Below are 18,516 nucleotides of genomic sequence, written 5' to 3' on the forward strand. Positions count from 1 at the left end.
AGGCTTGGCTGTGATAAAACATGGGAAGAACAAGATATGGTCCTTGCCTTCACTTTCCCAAATAGGGTAGGAGAAGGGATGATACATATAAATCAGTGTGGTAGAAGGTAGAAAGGTATGCAAAGGGGGAAAGGAAGGAATAGTAATCTGGAAAACTTGAGAGAACACTGTTGGGGCACGGATGAGGATCGGTAAATCCATGTCATTTATAGTGAAATCTTACCTCGTTGCATACCATCATGTGTCTTATTTATGCTCCTTGTTTTTGAGCTATTTGCATTTGAAAGCCCCTTCCCCCTTTCCCTCTAAGCCTCCCTCTGTTTTCCCATTTGAAGTGCACGCATTACCATGGAAACGTCACTCTTGTGGGGCATGACTGGTGCCATCCACAAGTGAAGTACAAAGGCCATTTTCAGGATGTCTGGAAACCCAAGAATATGGCTCAGGAAATAGATGTCCTCATTATGGGGTAAATTTCGCAATTGCAGACACTGTGTCATGAATATAAACACACCCAGAAATAAGAGATGGAACAGATGAGAGTTTTAAGATCTTTATTGGTTCTCCCATGCCTAGATCATCCACAGAACAGAGACAGGAGAAGAGGATTAAAATACATCATACAGTACACAGAATGGAACATCAGCCAACGAGCTGGGAGGAACATCTGGAAAAACGCACAAGTGGATGCCAGAATGTACTTATAAACACAAACCAACTGGATGAAATGAGAAAGGACACCTTGGGAAAATATGGGGAGATGTGGTTTGGAGGACAGAATACTGGATTGCAAGGAGGCAGACTTGGCTTTTAATTCTGGTCTCACCATTGACTTGCTAGGTTACTTTGGACAAATCACTTCTCCAAGTGCTTTAAGCTTCAGTTTCCCCACCTGTAAGACGAAATGGCTGGAATAAGTGACCTGTGAGGTCTACTGTAGCTCCATTGTTCTATCATTCAAAGCATTAAACATTTTCCTCAGAAGTTGTATGAAAATCTAAGTTTTCTTTTTTTAAAAAAAAGTCTTAAGATGTACAATGGGAGTTTGATAAAAATATTCTCAAATGATCCCTTTTGTAAAACTTTTTTTTTCATTGGGAATAGGAGGGGGGGGACATGCGTTAGGTGTTAGAACTTCTAGATCTGACACTAACTACAGCTACATATTTTTAATTTTTTATCAAATTATATTTTATTTTCCCCAATTTCACATAAAAACAATTTTTGACATTTGATACTTTGAGCCCAAATTTTCTCCTCCTCTTCCCTCCCTGAGACAGTAAGCAACTTGACATAGGTTAGACATATGCATATTTATTTCCATATTAGTCATGTTATGAAAGAAAACAGACCAAAAACACCCACACAAAGTAAATAAAATGAGAAACAGTATCCTTGGATCTGCATTCAGACTCTACCACTTCATTCTCTGGAGACAGATAGCCTTTTTCAACTTTAGTTCTTTGAAAATTGTACTGAATCATTGTATTGCTGAGAATAGCTACGTCATTCACAGTTGATCATCGTTCAATATTGCTGGTACTGAGTATAATGTTCTCTTGGTTTGTTCACTTTATTTTGTATCTATTCATACACGTATTTTCACATTTTTCTGAAGTCATCGTTCTCCTCATTTCTTATAGCACAGTAGCATTTCATTATAATCATAAATCATATCTTGTTCAGCCATTTCCTAATTGATGCACATCCCCTCAATTTCCAATTCTTTGCCACCACAAAAAGTTGCTTTAAATATTTTTGTACAAATAAGTCCTTTTCTATTTAAAAAAAAAATCTCTTTGGGATAACCTAGTAGTGGTATTGCTAAACCAAAGGGAATGCATAGTTTTTGGGGATAGTTCCAAATTGCTCTCCAGAATGGTTGGAACAGTTTGCAACTCTACCATTAGTGTCCCAATTTTCCCATATCCCTTCCAACATTTATCATTTTCTTTTATGTCAGATTAACTAATCTGATATGTGTGAGATAGTTCCTCAGAATTGTTTTAATTTTCATTTCTTTCATCAACAGTAATTTAGAGCATTTTTTCATATGACTACAGATAGCCTTGATTTCTTCATCTGAAACCTGCCTATTCATATCCTTTTACCATTTATCAATTGAGGAATGACTTGTATTCTTATAAATTTGATTCAATTCTCTATATATTTGAGAAATAAGGCCTTTATCAAAGACACCTACTGTAAAATGTTTTCACTACTGACTGCAAATTTTTGAGGAAATTAGTTTCTTCTATAGATTACATTTTTTTTTGCTTTGGGAAATGAGGTTTGCAGGTAATTGAGATAACCTATAAGATCCCTTCTCACTTCAACATTGTAGGAGAAGCTCTCATCACATTTAATAAATCTTAATTTTCATATCTTATATATACTTTAAAAAGATACATCTACATATTGCAGTTTGTTCTGTAATGTGACGAACAGCATTTTTAAAACTGTCATGGAACAGATTTTAAAGCATTTTTTTTAAATCACAGGAAATTTAATTTTTGAAGATGATGAAGCAGAGTCAGAAAGAAAGTATTAGAATTAAATACATTTCTCCTAATTTTATGGCTAATGCCCTTTCATTAAAACCACATACCCAATACAGAATTAGCATACTTTAGCTACCAACTAACTTTTTTTTTACTTAAAGGATATAACTTCTCAGTGCGGCGCTCCTTCCATCAACATAGGTAGCATACTTTCTATTCCTTATATGGTTTTCATGAATTGCAACATCCATCAAATATGTATATACATATATACACTGCTGCCAACCTGGCCTATCAGTCAATCAAGAAGCCTTGCTTACTACATACCAGGCACAAAAACAAACTCCTTGCCCTTGAGAAGTTTATGTCTAAGGTAGAAAACAACACACAAAAGGTGAGATGGTGATAGTAACGGTGCTGATGAGACTCTCTCAACTGGTCTTGAACAAAAAACATATAGTTTATCATTGAGCCTAGATTAGCTTTACTAGATGAGCCAGAGGTTCAATTTCCCAGAGGATCACAGGTCCTTTCCACATATTTCCACTGGAAATATACCACCAGTCTAATATGGTAAAATGTAAATTTGTCTTTTCTTCTGGCACAATCCATTGGAAGGTATTTCCTTTCACAAAACCTGTTTATCTCAGCTTTCCTTCCCCAAGACTCAGACACCTGTTAAAACTCATGTGCTAGCCAAATGATTCTCACATTCTCAATTTCCTTTACTGCACATTTTTCAGACTGGATCTAACTGGCCATTTGGCCAATGTTAAGACATTATCATCCTGATTAATCTGCAAAACCATCCTGTGACAACATCTTTTGGCTTCTTGGGCGCAGACCAGTTCGTATCATCATCAAATGGGAAGAGACCCAAAACGAGATGATGAAGCAAATAGAGTTTTGTTTTAAAACATCCAAGGATTCTGTGGTAGATCCAATAACATGGCTGTGGTACTTCTTGCTATTTCTGATTTCCTTTATTTTGGCAGCTCCTGGTAAGATATAAAATCAGGCCAGTTCTCTGTACTCAAAAAGAAATGGAAAACTGGAGCTGTCATCCAATTCACTTAAAATTCACATTTGCCTATGTAATTGACTTTGGCTATAGACAACTGGCCACTATATTTTTGTACTTATAAAAGTTATGAGGAATTCAGATAACCACAAAAAAAAAAAATTGGTTGAGTGAATGGACGAAGACTAACTCCTTAGGGACAAGGAGTGTGTTATGTCATCTCTATACATTTTTTGTCTTTGTTTTCCTTTTGTTACATTTTTCCCTGTCTACCTAATAAACATTTGTAAAAGGCAGAAAAGATATGTTTTTCAAGGGAGGGGTTCATATTGTATCTTCTAGCTCCCCTACGGTGTCCTACACATAGCAGACCCTTCAAGAATAAAAAACAATAACCAATCAAACAATTTAATAAATAAGAAATATAGTTTGATAAAGCATGTTAGGATATTCTCCAGAGAAGCAAAATTACAAATGATTTTTTAAAAACCAGAATCACATGGTCAAAGGATATGAACAGACAATTTTCAGAGGATGAAATTGAAACTATTACCACTCATATGAAAGTGTTCCAAATCATTATTGATCAGAGAAATGCAAATTAAAACAACTCTGAGATATCACTACATACCTGTCAGATTGGCTAAGATGACAGGAAAAAATAATGATGAATGTTAGAGGGGATGCGGGAAAACTGGGACACTAATACATTGTTGGTGGAGTTGTGAACGAATCCAGCCATTCTGGAGAGCAATCTGGAATTATGCCCAAAAAGTTATCAAATTGTGCATACCCTTTGATCCAGCAGTGTTTCTATTGGGCTTATATCCCAAAGAAATACTAAAGAAGGGAAAGGGACCAGTATGTGCCAAAGTGTTTGTGGCAGCCCTATTTGTAGTAGCTAGAAACTGGAAAATGAATGGATGCCCATCAATTGGAGAATGGCTGGGTAAATTGTGGTATATGAATGTTATGGAATATTATTGTTCTGTAAGAAATGACCAGCAGGATGAATACAGAGAGGACTGGCGAGACTTACATGAACTGATGCTAAGTGAAATGAGCAGAACCAGAAGATCATTATACACTTCGACAACGATATTGTATGAAGACATATTTTGATGGAAGTGGATTTCTTTGACAAAGAGACCTAACTGAGTTTCAATTGATAAATGACGGACAGAAGCAGCTACACCCAAAGAAAGAACACTGGGAAACGAATGTGAACTATCTGCATTTTTGTTTTTCTTCCCAGGTTATTTATACCTTCTGAATCTAATTCTCCCTGTGCAACAAGAGAACTGTTCGGTTCTGCAAACATATATTGTATCTAGGATATACTGCAACATATCCAACATATATAGGACTGCTTGCCATCTAGGGGAGGGGGTGGAGGGAGGGAGGGGAAAAATCGGAACAGAAACGAGTGCAAGGGATAATGTTGTAAAAAAATTACCCTGGCATGGATTCTGTCAATATAAAGTAATTATTAAATAAAAATTAAAAAAAAAAAACCAGACTCACAGAATATGAAATTTGTAAAGGACATTCTTGGTCAGCTTAATCCAATTTATACATGAAAGGAATCCCCATTTTAAGGTACTTGACAAGTGGCATAAAGTCTCTTTGAAGAGTTACAAAGAGGGGAAATCTATTTTTGTTTGATGGTTTCAAATGTATGTTCTATCTTCCCTATTAGACTATAACCTCCATGAGGGAAGGGATCTTCAATATAACCCTGCCCTCAACTTAGGTGGTTAATTGGTTGTCCTTCATTCTCAAAGAAGCCTAAAATGACATCACTATGTTGGAGTAAGGTGCAGTGTGTCCAACTGTTTTGGACTCTACCACAGGTTGGGCATAACAGTCCATATTATGTCCAAAATTAGTACATAGATATGGGAGAAGGACTGTATTTATGATTTTATTGATTCATGGAATTCACAGATGAGGGAACTCCTTCTGCCAATGGGAGCCAATATTACTAAAACTAAAATGAATAGTTTTAGAGAGTCACCTAGAATACTGAAATGTTGAGTGACTTGCCAGGAACACAGAACCATGTGTCAGGGGCAGGACCTGAATCCAGGTATTCCTGAATTATACTCTCCCCTTATGCTGCTTCTGACAAAATAAATGTTGTAAAGTTGAAATAAATTTCACACATGCATTTTGTGTTTTAATAGTAAATATTCTATGAAATTAATGTCGCAGTTAAACTACTACTATGTTCCATTTTTTTAAAAAGCCTGAATCAATTTATACTTTGGATAAATTCTCTGGATTTTTTCATCTGTGAACTGGCAGGATTAGACTAGATGGTCTCTAAGATTTCTTCCAACACTTAACTTCCAACAACTATATAAATGTAATAAAAACAAAGATGATTCATTTATTGGGTTGGGTTGAGTTTGGTCTTTTATTATTATGATTTTTATGGCGCTCACATTGTCATAACAGGCTTTCAACCTGGATAGTTGCCCTTGCAAAACTGTAACAAATTTGCTGAAATTTTGGACTAGAACAAGTTTTAGAACAAGAAAGGATCTGAAAATATAAAATATCAGGAGTTGGAAGGAACTTTAAAGAAATCAAATATCTCATGTTACAAATGAAGAAACTGAGATTCATAGGAGGCAAGGGGCTTAGTCAAGGTCTTAAAGCTAGCTGATAGCAAGCCTAGAATTTGAACCCAGGTCATAATCTTTTATAAAGATGCTGGGAATTGGGTTAATTCCAACTAAGAATACTTTATGTTTTACAGAATTTCTCTGCAGGACTTGAAAATTCTTCAGAGAATACATCTGCAACTGAACAGCCTAAAGAATTCCCTTGCCTTGGGAAAATCACTGAAGCTCACGAAGTATCAGCTTACTCCCTGATAAAACAAGAAGTTAGACTAAGACTCTGCAGTTCTAAAATCTCTAAGGATCCTAAATCACTGAGCTTTTTTCCTTATCTGTAAAGTGGGTATAAACAATGCCTGTCCTACTTCTCTCAGAGAAGGGCAAGTAAGGCTAATTAGTGCATCACAAGAATGGGACAGTGAGTCTGGTGGTGGTCAATTTCATTCAGAAAAAAAATTTACATCTTATTGTATCTGTCAATACCACTGAGATTTTAAAATGTTGGTCTTTCCGTTGAGTAAAAATCTTGCGATAGTAACATTCTCCAAAATGAATACTTATTACATTCTTTTTTTCTGATTCATGATAGGAAACATGGTTATCTCCTGCTTTCTCTTGGAAAATCCAATACTTCTGCTACTGACAGAGCTAAAACAGGATTCTACCACCAAAGCTGGGGAAATCAGTTATTATATAGGGAAGGAGACAGGGAATCTGGGATATCCAGAGGACAGCATGGACATTAGTTCTTGTATACAATGATAGCCATATTACTCAAAGATCATCTGTGAATGCCCAAGTTATTCTACATAACATAATACTCAAATCAACTACAAAGAACTTATGAAGGAAGGAGATATTCACCTCTAGCAAAAACTAACAATAGACGTATGCATAGTATGGTCTTACATATATTTATGCATTTGTATCAAATAGTAGCTTTCTCTAGTGCAGATTAGGGAGGAAGGGAGACAGTTGGGACCTTAAAATTTAACAAAAAATACATTAGACTAAATTAAAAAAAATTAATTCAGGGTGGTGCTAGGTGGGAAGCACAAAAGCAATCCACTTGATTAGATAAGGGAGTGCCCATGGGTGAAAGCAACCTTTGTATAGAGGCCTGTCATTGCTGGGATATGAGCTGGTACAATTTAGTAACTGAGTAATGAGTAATTGATGCAAGAAGCCTCTAGGATATTGTGAATTATTATTTAGATAAGCATGCTTCTTCCAATTTGAGAACATCATCTATAGCCAAGCAAATCTGGATGCAATAGAAACAGTAATAACATTCTCCAAAAATGGAAGGTGATCTGAGTGCCTTGATTTATACAAGATCTTTGAAGCTAAATGATAGTATGTTCTAGACCAGTGACATCAAACTCAAATGGAAAGGAATTTCTGAATCTGCTTGTTAACTTTGAAAAACTCAAGTTAACATTACTTATGCTGTATCTTATTTTTATTTATTTTGTTAAACATTGCCTAATTACATTTTAATTGGATTCAAGCAATACACAAGAATTTTACAGTCTAAGCCCAGTGTGACTCTTCTGGTCTAGATGATCTTTGCACCCAAATGGTGAGTTATTCTGAGCAGGCACAAATTTGAAAATACATCTTCTATGTCTTTATCCAAGTCAACAAGGAAAATGATTAAGAAAGGACATTAAGGATTGTAGTCACCATACATGAGCCCAGAGTTGATAAAAGACTTAAAAACTTGGAGAAAAACTAGATCCAGCTTCTTGCAAATAGGCATTTGTGAAACCAGTGGGGGCAATCCTTAAGAAGTTCATAGTAAAAGGAAGTTCCAGGTTTGGTCCTGCACCATTACAGCTGTATGCAAGGCAGGGAAACTGCTTTATCCCAGACAAGGAAAAGTCTGGCAGCATTCCCCTCTGTGGTGGTGAGCACAGTGCCCAGCCAGAGAGGATTTTCCTTGGCAGAGGGTTTTGGCCTTGCCTGGGAATAATGGCTAACGTCACCCACAAAGGAGAGACAAGGAGCCAAGAAGGCAAAGCAACAACTAGGAAGTACCAGCTGCTAAGAACCATATGGCACTGCCATCAAGACCACATGGAGAGAAATATCTTCTGAGACACTGACATATGTACTTTCTGGGAAGAAACCAGAGAAGTGAGGAACCAGCCATTCAGAAAGCAATGTCTGACACAGATTGTTAGGAATGATTGATAAGGGAAACCTTGCCTACTGACACATATTGGAAGCAGAACTAGATCTATGAGACATATCGTGAAGGTAATATAGCAGATTATCTCAATTACCTTTTTTCTCAAAAGTGCCTGGTAATTTTTTTTAGGCAGATAGGATAACTCTGGGGCTTTGGCAGGGAATGGAATGGCTACCAGCTGAGTCAATGAACTCTACTTAAATTCTCTTATTTTGGGATGTCAAGGGAGCTTCTAATATGGTCATCCTGAGGCAGGAAATCGAAGTATATTTGCCAGCTTGATGCTTGGACCAGGATGACTTGTGGGAGGGATCTCAGGAACCAGGAATTTTAAAAATAGAACAGGGATATAAAGGATAAAAGTATAAGATCTAGACTATTTAACCGATTCATGGCAATTAAAGAATAAAACAATAAACAAGCAACTATTAAGCACCTACCATGTACTATGCATTGTGATCATAAATCAGGAGACTCTTCAGTTATAACAGGATACTCTCATTTATATCCTCCATTGGCATTAGAAGTCTGAGGACACAATCTATTGGATAGCCACAGTTACAGTACGTTTCCAAATCTATATTGTCAGCAGCAGCCAACTTTCCCCCTTCTTATAGGGCAGTGGTTCTCAAAGTCTGTTCCAGAGCATCCTGAGGAATCTCTGAAATCCTTTCCGAGAGTCTACAAATTCATAATTGGTTTTTATTTTTAATGTGATCAATATCTATAACTATAACCCACATAAACAAAAACTCTTTGGACAGATCCTCAATCATTTTTAATAGGATAAAGATATTGAGAACAAAAATTTGAGGACCACTGTCATAGGGAGACAAATTACCCAAAAGGATCGATGGGTAAGGTTTTCTGAGCATTGTTCCCAACTATCCCTTTTCTTTTCCAAGTGTAGCAACAGCTAAGTATTTTGCTAGGCAGATCAGGATACAGGGATCTCATGGAACAATCTGCTAAATAATTTCTAGATTCTTCAATCATGATATATTGAAGGTAATATAATGTCTTACCTTTCAAATACTGTTTAGGCTTGATTGACTTGCATGGCCTCAATATATCAGCTAGATTATATGGGTACCTTAGCAACCGGTTCAGCAGGAAAACTCCAACAGCTCTCCACCTTGACTCTTATGGGCTCACTTGGCCACTTACTGATTTATTGGGGCATGGAGGTAGATGAAATTTTCTAGTATGGGCAATGGGGACCATGCTTGTGAGAATATTTTTGGTAACAGAAGCCGAGCAAGGTGGCACAGAGCATTGATTAGCATCAGGAAGACCGGAGTTTAAATCTGATCTCAGACACTTACTAGCTGTGTGACCCTCGGCAAGTTACTTAACCTCTTTGCCTCAGTTTTATCATCTACAAAATGAAGTGAAGAAGGAAATGACAAAGGACTCCAGTATCTCTGCCCAAAAAACCCAAATGGGATCATAGAGAGTTGGATAGAGCAAAAGAGTCCACATGCGGCAGATGATTATTGCAATCAGCATCTACAGAGAAACTAGAGAATTTCACATATACTATTAACATTAAACATTTCCCATTTTGCAGATGCTGGAATGCCCCCTTCTTAAACAAAAAACAATTCCTTATTCCCAAACATCCTATTCTTCATCTGTGCCAACTCCATATTTCCTAGGATTAACTTTTCCTTCCTTTCAGCAAAATAGAGGCCTAGGTAACTGTGTACATGTTGACCTGATTTTAAGATTAATTAATTTGGTTTTTAGGAGACAGATCTAGAAAACATAATATTGGTTCCTGAACACTCAGTCTGGGGACAGAGGAGTTCTTAGAAATGAAAGGAAAAGTTAAGATGGCAGGAATGAAGATGGTTTCTGCTTTTATATATAGAGTCTATAAAATGTTGGCGATGGACTAGGGAACTAGGAATGATAATGGCACCAGAAAATCAACACAAACCATAAAGATTATGCATTGGTGGTCTAGTAAGCAATAGCTATCAAGAGTACAGTACACAAATATCAGTGGAGCTATACACAATTGGACTTCCAAAGTGCACTAAAATAAACAACCAGGAGCTCAACCCAGATTATGGGATTAGAGGGAGACACAGTCAAATGGTTAGGCAAAAAATGTATAATCAGGAAGTCCACAGGAGGTTAGAGAACAAGAGGGAGAGAATAAAGTCAGGCAACAGAATCAGGACACAACCAAGGAAGTTTCATTTACTTTTTTCTACAATTCCTACCATGGTAAAAACCAATCCTGAATGAGCTTGGCTGGGAAGCTCTCTAGCAATGATTTCCACAGCTGGCCAGCTGAGGAGTGAATAAGAGAGGGTGGGGGAGGCAGAGGAGGAGGATCCCTGACACAATCCCATTGGATAACTGTGTTCTAGAAGCAGGAATATTCTTTCTCAACAATGTATCATTTTGTCCAGCATTCCCTGAGTTCACAAAAAAAAAAAAAATGTCAAGCTTTTGATGCTTTTGTTCATCCCCCAAATATCTGGCACAATCTTTGCACAATTTTCTTAAAATTTTCTTTCAGAATGAATTTCACTGTTTTCATATCCAGCTGTAACTCTTCAGCCATTATCTTTACAGTTAAGCATTGATTTGAATGAATCAAATCTCTGACTTTTCCAACATTTTCTTTGGTCCTAAAAGTGACAGGATGATCACTTGTGTGTTATCCAGCACATCTTCCCTACCTCCTTTAAACCTTTATGCCAGTTAGAAACTCTTGCTTTTGACATTCCTTCATCCCTATCAACTTCTTTTAACGTGTCAAGTGTCTCACTTGCAAATTTGTTTAACTTCACACAAAATATGATACTAATCCTTTACTCTGAATATTGGTCACTCGTTCTTATGGGAGATACCTGAAATGATAGATAGTTCTTTGTTCACTCAAAGGAAGGAAACAAGCATTTATTAAGTGCCAAGCGCTATTACAGATCCCAGAACAATACTGAATGGTCAATTTTGTTAAACTTGCTGTGTTGGGTTGGAATACAAAATCCTGTAATCTCAGAATTGGAAAGACCTACAAAAGGCATCTAGTCCTCTTCCCTACGCAGAAGTTATCTCTACAGAAGGATTCCCTAACTATTCAACGTGTTTCAACTGAAGGCCTCCAGTGATGTGGTAGACTGTGGAGGGTTAGGAAAAAGGGGATTCTCGGTGTGTACCCAAGCAGCTCACATCGCAAGCAGTTCCTTCTTCCCTGCTAAAGTTATAGTCACACCTTCCAGATTCCCTTATAGTTTCTGTTACCTGAACCCTTATTGTTATACGTCAAACTGAATTAGCAAATACAACTTCTAGGTGAGCCTTCGATTAACTTCCAATGCTTTGCCCAAATGACAAGAAAGCAAGCCGGCAGAGCAGGAAACGCTGGGTAAGTCCCTCCGGCATTTATCTGCAGAATGCTCGCAAGTCCCGCTACCTACTCGAAGCTGACGTTAAGTGCCCGGTCCAATCACGTGCTCTCCAGCCCACGCGCTCCATGCGGACTCTACCCTAATTATGCTCACACTACCCACAAGGCTCGTCAGGAGCACGCGCACTCTCGCGAGAAGGGAAGGCTCCCACATAAGACCGGAACGCATTATGGAAGCGTCGAGAGTTGCTTGATGATAACGTTCAGGATCAGTCACGTTTCCCATCTTCAGCTCCCAGGCCCTGGAAATCCAGGCAACCCCGAGCGCTTCCCTACCATCAGCCTCCACCGTAGCTTAGGCTTCTCCTGAAATGGGAGTGGGAGTGACCATTCGGGCCGAAGCAGCATGGACCGGTCTTCAATTTCCCGCGGTCACGGGTCTGAGAGGGAAGGAGGGAGGCGGATGTATTCTCTGCTCAGCCATTGGCTCTCGCGCCACGGGAGCAGGGGGGCTCTGAGAGTGCGCCGGGGCGGAGGGCGGGGCTCAGATGGAAGGGTGGGCGGGGATAGTGAAGAGTCGCACGTGCGCGCTGGGGCTCCAGGATTCGCTGATAATAAGGAACAGCCTAGAGTCTGCCCGCGTAAGGGAACTCAGTTCCTTCATTCTCCTTCTCCGTTGGGGATTTTTCCCACTCTGGGTCAAGTCAGATCAAAGAGTATTCAAGTGTTTTCTAGTGCTAAGAGCTAGAAATACAAATACATACAGAAAAACAGCCCCTGCTTCCATTTAATAACAATAACATCAACAATAATAACGTTTACATAGCACTTTGTGCGAGATATTGTGCCAAGGGCTTTACAATTATTACCTCATTTTATCTTTACAGCAATCTAAGCGTTAGGTGGTATGATTATTTCCATCTTACAGATGAGGAAACTGAAGCAAACAGAAATTAAATAACTTGGCCAGGGTCACACAGCTAATAAGTGTGGGAGGAGAAATTTGAACTCAAGTATTACTTACTCCAGTACTCACTGCTAAGTACTGCTGTCACTTACCTTCCTACTCCAAGCCCCACCTTCCCCCCCCAAAAAAAAAACCAACAGAAAAACCCTATCTGATTAAAACTAATAGAAGAACGCTATTACAAATATGTATAGTCAGTCAAAACAAGTTTCCAAAGTCCCCCTCAAAAAAGGGTCTCACTTTTTACCTATCAGGAGATGGGTAACATTTCATTGTTAGTCCTGTGAAATTGTGGTTGGTGTTTAGACTAATGAGAGTTGGGAACTTACACTGTAACATGATTCTGAGAAGATGTCCATAGGCATCCCCAGACTGTCAGAGGGTCCATGGCACAAAAAAGGTTAGAAACTACTGCATTGGTGTCTTCTTTCCATTCTCCCTTTTCAGCATTTTTTTTCCTTACTTGATCATATATTGTTGGCCGAGAGCAACACTGGGGAGATATAAGGTAGGGACAAGTCATAAAAGAAAACTGAAAAGGAGAGGAAGAAGAGAGGGAATGAAGGTGCTGAAGAAGAAGGGGTCATTGAGGAAAAGGTGCAGTAGGAAAATCAGGACTGCAGCTGGAGAGGAATGAAAATGCAGCTAGCTAGACTGGGAGTCCTTAAAATGGAAGTTCCAAGTGGAAACAGCTAATCAGAGGCAGACCCATAGAGACAGAGGGTACTTCCAATGTGTGAAATCCAGGACTGGAGTAAAGCTTCAGGGTGAAGAGGTTCCTGAAGCACTGGAGAGGAAAACTGAGAAGAGAGTCTGAAGGACAGTTTGGAGAGGAATGGGCAATCTGATCTGAGCTCCTTCTATGCCTCTGGGCCCCACTTTCTCTTCCCTCTGCAGTAGTGTTCTCTTGGGGACCACCCACAGTGTCAGGGACTAGAAAGTTTGCTTTAGGATTTGGGACCTTCGAGGTTACAGTAAGAGCATCTCCTCTACACTACTCTCCCCACTCTTCTACATGTCTGATTCCCAGCAATATGTGCCTAAGCAAGAGGAAAATGCTGAAAAGACAGAGTGGAAAAAGGGGGGGCACTAATAGAGTGGTTTCAAACCTTTTTTTTTTTTTGGTGCTATGGGCCCTCTGACAGTCTGGTGATACCTGTGGATTCCTGTTTAAATGCTTAAAACAAAATACATAGACTTACAAAGGAAGAAAATTACATTAAAAGGTTATCAAATTTTTTAAAAAATTGGATCCCAGGTTAATAACTCTTTAGAGTCTTAGCAAAATAAATATCTGGAATCACTTTATTCTCCTTTTTATTAGACACCTTCTTTCCTTTCCCCTCCAATTTTCCTATAGGATGAAATAAGTTTCTATATTAAACTAAATATGTCTGATATTCTCTCTTTGAGCCAAAGCCAATGAGATTAAGGTTCAAACAATACCCATCTTCCTCCCTTCTTTCCCTCCACTATTAGATTTTTTTTTTTTTACCTCTTTATGTGATATAATTTATCCCCATTTTATCTCCCCTTTCTGGAATTACTTTGAGGTGAGATAACTTACTTCAATTCAATTCAGTAAACATTTGTTAAATGCTACTAGGTTCCAGGCACTGGTGATGCAATTAAGAAAAAAACAGGCTCTACTCTCAAGGTGCTTATAATTTAACTGGACAGACAATACACAAAAGGTGTCAAAAAAAGGGGGAGAGGCTTACCAGGGGTTACCTGGCCAGAGGGCTTCTCGTTTCATGGAGTTGGAACCAGGCAGGGCGGCAGGGCACCAATTTCTGCTATCTAGAAGGGAAGACAATGGAAGGAGTCTGGTGTACTATGCTCCAGTCCTTCAGGCTGAGGGAGGTAGTGTCGATCAAGGCTGAAGCTGGCAGCATGATTAGATTGAAGTTTAATAATAGCTGACATTTATGTAATACTTCTGTGGTCACATAGAACGTTGCATAAGTTACCTAATTAAGTTATATAATCATAGCTTTAGAACTAGAAAGATCCTTAGGGACCTGAATCCTACCCTCTCATTTTACAAATGAAGAAATTTAAAGTTTAGCCCAGAAGAGGATAGTGTCTTATCCAAAATTACCCAGGCAGTGAATGGAAGAGCAAGATTTGAACCCAGGCCCATTAGCTCCAAATGCTCTTTCCTCTATGAAGGAGACTGGGATACATTATTCATTCCGTTTTTATAGATGAGGAAATGAGACCACTTACAAGGGGTCCTTCCTTATCATTCAAGTTACTAGTCCCTCTCCATCTCCCCTCCATTTTAAACTTTGTACATTTTCTATTTATACACAAATGCATATATATGCAAATATATGCTATAATAGAATGTAAGCTTCTTTAAGGCAAGGACTATTTGTTTTTTTGTCTTTGTATTCCAAATGTCAACCATAGGGTCCCGCACCTGATAAGCATTTAATAAATGCTTATTGGTCATACCATTATGTGGACTCATTAGTGGTAGCCCCAAGTTTCTTAACTTCAAATCTAGTGGCTTTTCACTATACTGGAGTTGTCCTCCAAAGTTAAGTCATTTAAAAGATGTTTGCATGCTTGCCACATTCTAGGAATAGTATAATTATCCCTTTTCCACTCTCCATAATTTTTCTCCTTTAGACATTCTCTTATTCTCTTCTTTCTTCCAAAAAAGAAATGACTACAAACCACACTGTTGAGCAGATTGTGGCATCCTCTGCTTTATTTCCAGCATTTTAAAAAATGTTTTATTATTAACTTAAACACCAAAAAAGAGCATATTTATACACATAGAAAACGACAAAAAGGATTCTATTTTAAGCTGACTCCTATTTCACACTATTTGCTTCTTTAAAATGTGTATGACAAATTCTATACATTATCTTCAAATGGTCCTGCTACTCTGTGATATCTTATGGACAACTTTCTCTTTCCCTTGTTTGTTTTTTAAAATGTTACAGTGGCTCTCTACTTTTTTTTTTTTTTTTTGCATCCCAGTTGATGACTTCCCTGTTCTCAACTATCTCCAATTAAAAGCCAAGAGAAAAAAAAAGGAGGGAAAACCCCAAACTTTTGTGATATATAAGCATCATCAAGCAAAATGAATCTCCCCATTGGTGATGTCTTTCCATACTTTATTTGTTATCTATCACCTCTCTGTCATGAAACAGATAACCTGCTTCATCATAGAGAAATAGTTGGTTATTGCATTGATCATACTTCTTAAGACTTTAAAAGTTGTTGGTCTCTACAGTATTGCTGTCTTTGTACAAATTGTTCTGATTCGGCTTACTCACTTACTCAGTTCAAACTACCAAAATTCCCTGAAATGATCTTTTTTTTGTTGTTGTTATCACCTTTTATGGTGCAGCAATATCCCATTACATTCATATGACACAACTTGTTCAGCCATTCTTTAATTGCCTAAGAAGAAATCTCTAAGATGAAGCTTGACAATAGTTATTTTTACCTTCCTTTTCTTAATTTTCTCTTCAAGAAGAATTTTTTTTTTTATGGCTTTCCTCCTCCATTATCTCTTCTTTTATATTTTCCCTCCCCTTGCCATCTGCCCTTGTTTCCTTATTGAATTTGATGTGTTCATACACCAAATTGTGTGTGTATTCAGCCCTCCTTTGTCAATTTCAGAGAAATGAAATTCATTTGATATCTCCCTATACCTTCCTTTCTGCTCATATGTTTCTCAGTTTTATGACAGATAGTAAGGTCTATTCTTTTCCTTTTGAACACTAACATATTCCTTTTACCTTCCCTTCTCTTCCCTTCTTCAGACTTCTAGAATGGCAATCCAACTCTAGGACCTTCATTTTTCTTGTTTAGGTTCATTAATACCTTTTGGAAACATTTAGGTTTGAAGGGATATTTGTTCCTTTCTTCCCTTCATAATATTAGCACTACATTGTCACATAGGTCCTTCTAGTTGCTCAACTAAATTTACCTTTTGGAGTTTCTCTTAACTCTTGTGTTTTCATTTCAAAGTTCCTATATAGCTCTGATCACTTACCAGAAATGCCTGAAAGGCCTCTATTCCATTAAAAATACTCCATTTTTTGCATATAGAATGATACACAGCTTTGCAAGATTTTATTCTTCTTTTTAAATGTATATCTTTTGCCTATATATCTTTTTGTATTCTGATATCTCTTGTTTATAGTAAAAACTGCTAAGTCTTTTGTGATCCTAACCTGATTGCTTGATTTTTCTTCTTTTTGGATCTTTTTATTCCCTTAAAAGTGGGAGCTTTGGATATTGGCTATGATATTCTTAGAGTTTTTTGGTTTGGAGAGCTTTTTCAAAAGGTGATAGATAGACCTTATATCTTCACTTTGCCTTCAAGTTCTAGTAATGTTGGACAGTTTTTATTTAGGATACTTTAAATATAACATCTATGCTTAAAAATATTTTTCACTTAACTGAGCAAATAGAAAAGATTTGTATATGCACAATAGAATAGAAAAAAAAGAATTGTACTTGAAACTGCTACTGTCTTGTAGCAAACTACACTTTGCTTTTCTTTTTAAATGCATTATCAAGACTCCTTATATTTGCTTTTGATTCCTTAAGCATCATGTTTTCTGAGGTCTTATGCTTGGCCCTCTTTTCTTCTTGTTATTCTTATCCTTGGCAATCTCATTTGCCCTCTGTGGTTAGATGCTGTAGATTCAATAATCATTTGAAATAACTTTCAAATTTATTCTTTCAGTCTTGATACTAGACATTCTGAACCCTAGGCATTAATTTCTAAAGTGCCTACAAGTCATATATCTTTTGCCCTAAACCTAGGTCTTTTAACGTCACTATTTTTATCAGTGATACTACCAATCATCTAGTCTCCCATGTTGAAATCTTGGAATTATGTTTAAATTACTTACCAAATTTTGTTAATTCCACTTCTTTCACATCTCTTAAATATGTCTCTTCTTTTCTATTCCCTCTGCTACCAGCCTAGTACAGGCTCTCTTTCCTATCAGTCTAAATGATTGTATGCCAGACAATGAGAACTTTATCATATATAAAAATAAAGGTGTTAAGAAGATTTGAGTTTCTTTTTATTTGCCAATTTGATTATGAGTGCCTTATTTGTTTTTAAAATGCTGGAATTTTAAACAATAAATTTTAAAGAATAAAAAAAGTTTATTTACAAAATAAGGAGAAACATTGATACAATGTATCATAAAGGAAGAGATGTTTGAATTGGCTTTAAATTCATCACTGGCTAGGAACTCAATAAGTGAAGAAGTGGGAGAGAATGATATTTCATCCATTCCCAACTAGAGATAACAAATTTAGGAGAATATAGACCTCCTTATTAACTATAAGCAAGACTTGGGAAATTTTCTTAAAGTGCTAAAAAAAAAAAAAAACTTCTTGGGCTAATTTAAATCTTTACAATCTTTACAAATGTATTTATATTTCTATAAATTATAGGTGTTTTGTCTTGAATTATAACTATTATATGTAATTAAGTTCCACACAATTAATGATATATTTCTCTTAAAGTTTTTGTTTATATTATTTTTTAAAATTCTGTAATACTTTTTTTGTTTGTTTTTATATTATAGTCACTTCCCAATGTGAGTACTGCACCCAATAACCCACCCTTAAACAAATGCCAATCAGAACCTTCTTTGAAACTGACAGACGGATGAGCGAAACGGACCATTGAAGCAACTCTTGAAGATAGGTTGGATCCTAATTGTGGAAGACTTTAAATGCCAAACAAGACTTTAAACTCTATCCTAGAGTTACTTGGGAGCCACTGAAACTTTTAGGAAAGACCAAGTAGGGCACAAATATTGGGATCCTGGAAGGCTGAGGATGATCA

The 18,516-nt window shown here is 37.2% G+C and overlaps 1 long non-coding RNA gene across 2 annotated transcripts; it reads right to left on the minus strand.

Moving 5' to 3' along the window:
- Positions 1 to 537: 537 nt before the first annotated feature.
- On the minus strand, positions 538 to 14,556 carry LOC127555056 (uncharacterized). Of its 2 annotated transcripts, XR_007952150.1 has the most exons (3): positions 14,399 to 14,556; positions 13,007 to 13,170; positions 538 to 892 (listed from the first exon to the last, which is right to left on the minus strand). It is a non-coding gene; the product is annotated as an uncharacterized LOC127555056 (long non-coding RNA). The 2 variants fall into 2 exon arrangements; XR_007952149.1 differs by lacking the exon at positions 13,007 to 13,170.
- Positions 14,557 to 18,516: the final 3,960 nt, after the last annotated feature.

Source organism: Antechinus flavipes, chromosome 3 (assembly GCF_016432865.1).
Source record: "Antechinus flavipes isolate AdamAnt ecotype Samford, QLD, Australia chromosome 3, AdamAnt_v2, whole genome shotgun sequence".
NCBI lineage: Eukaryota > Metazoa > Chordata > Mammalia > Dasyuromorphia > Dasyuridae > Antechinus > Antechinus flavipes.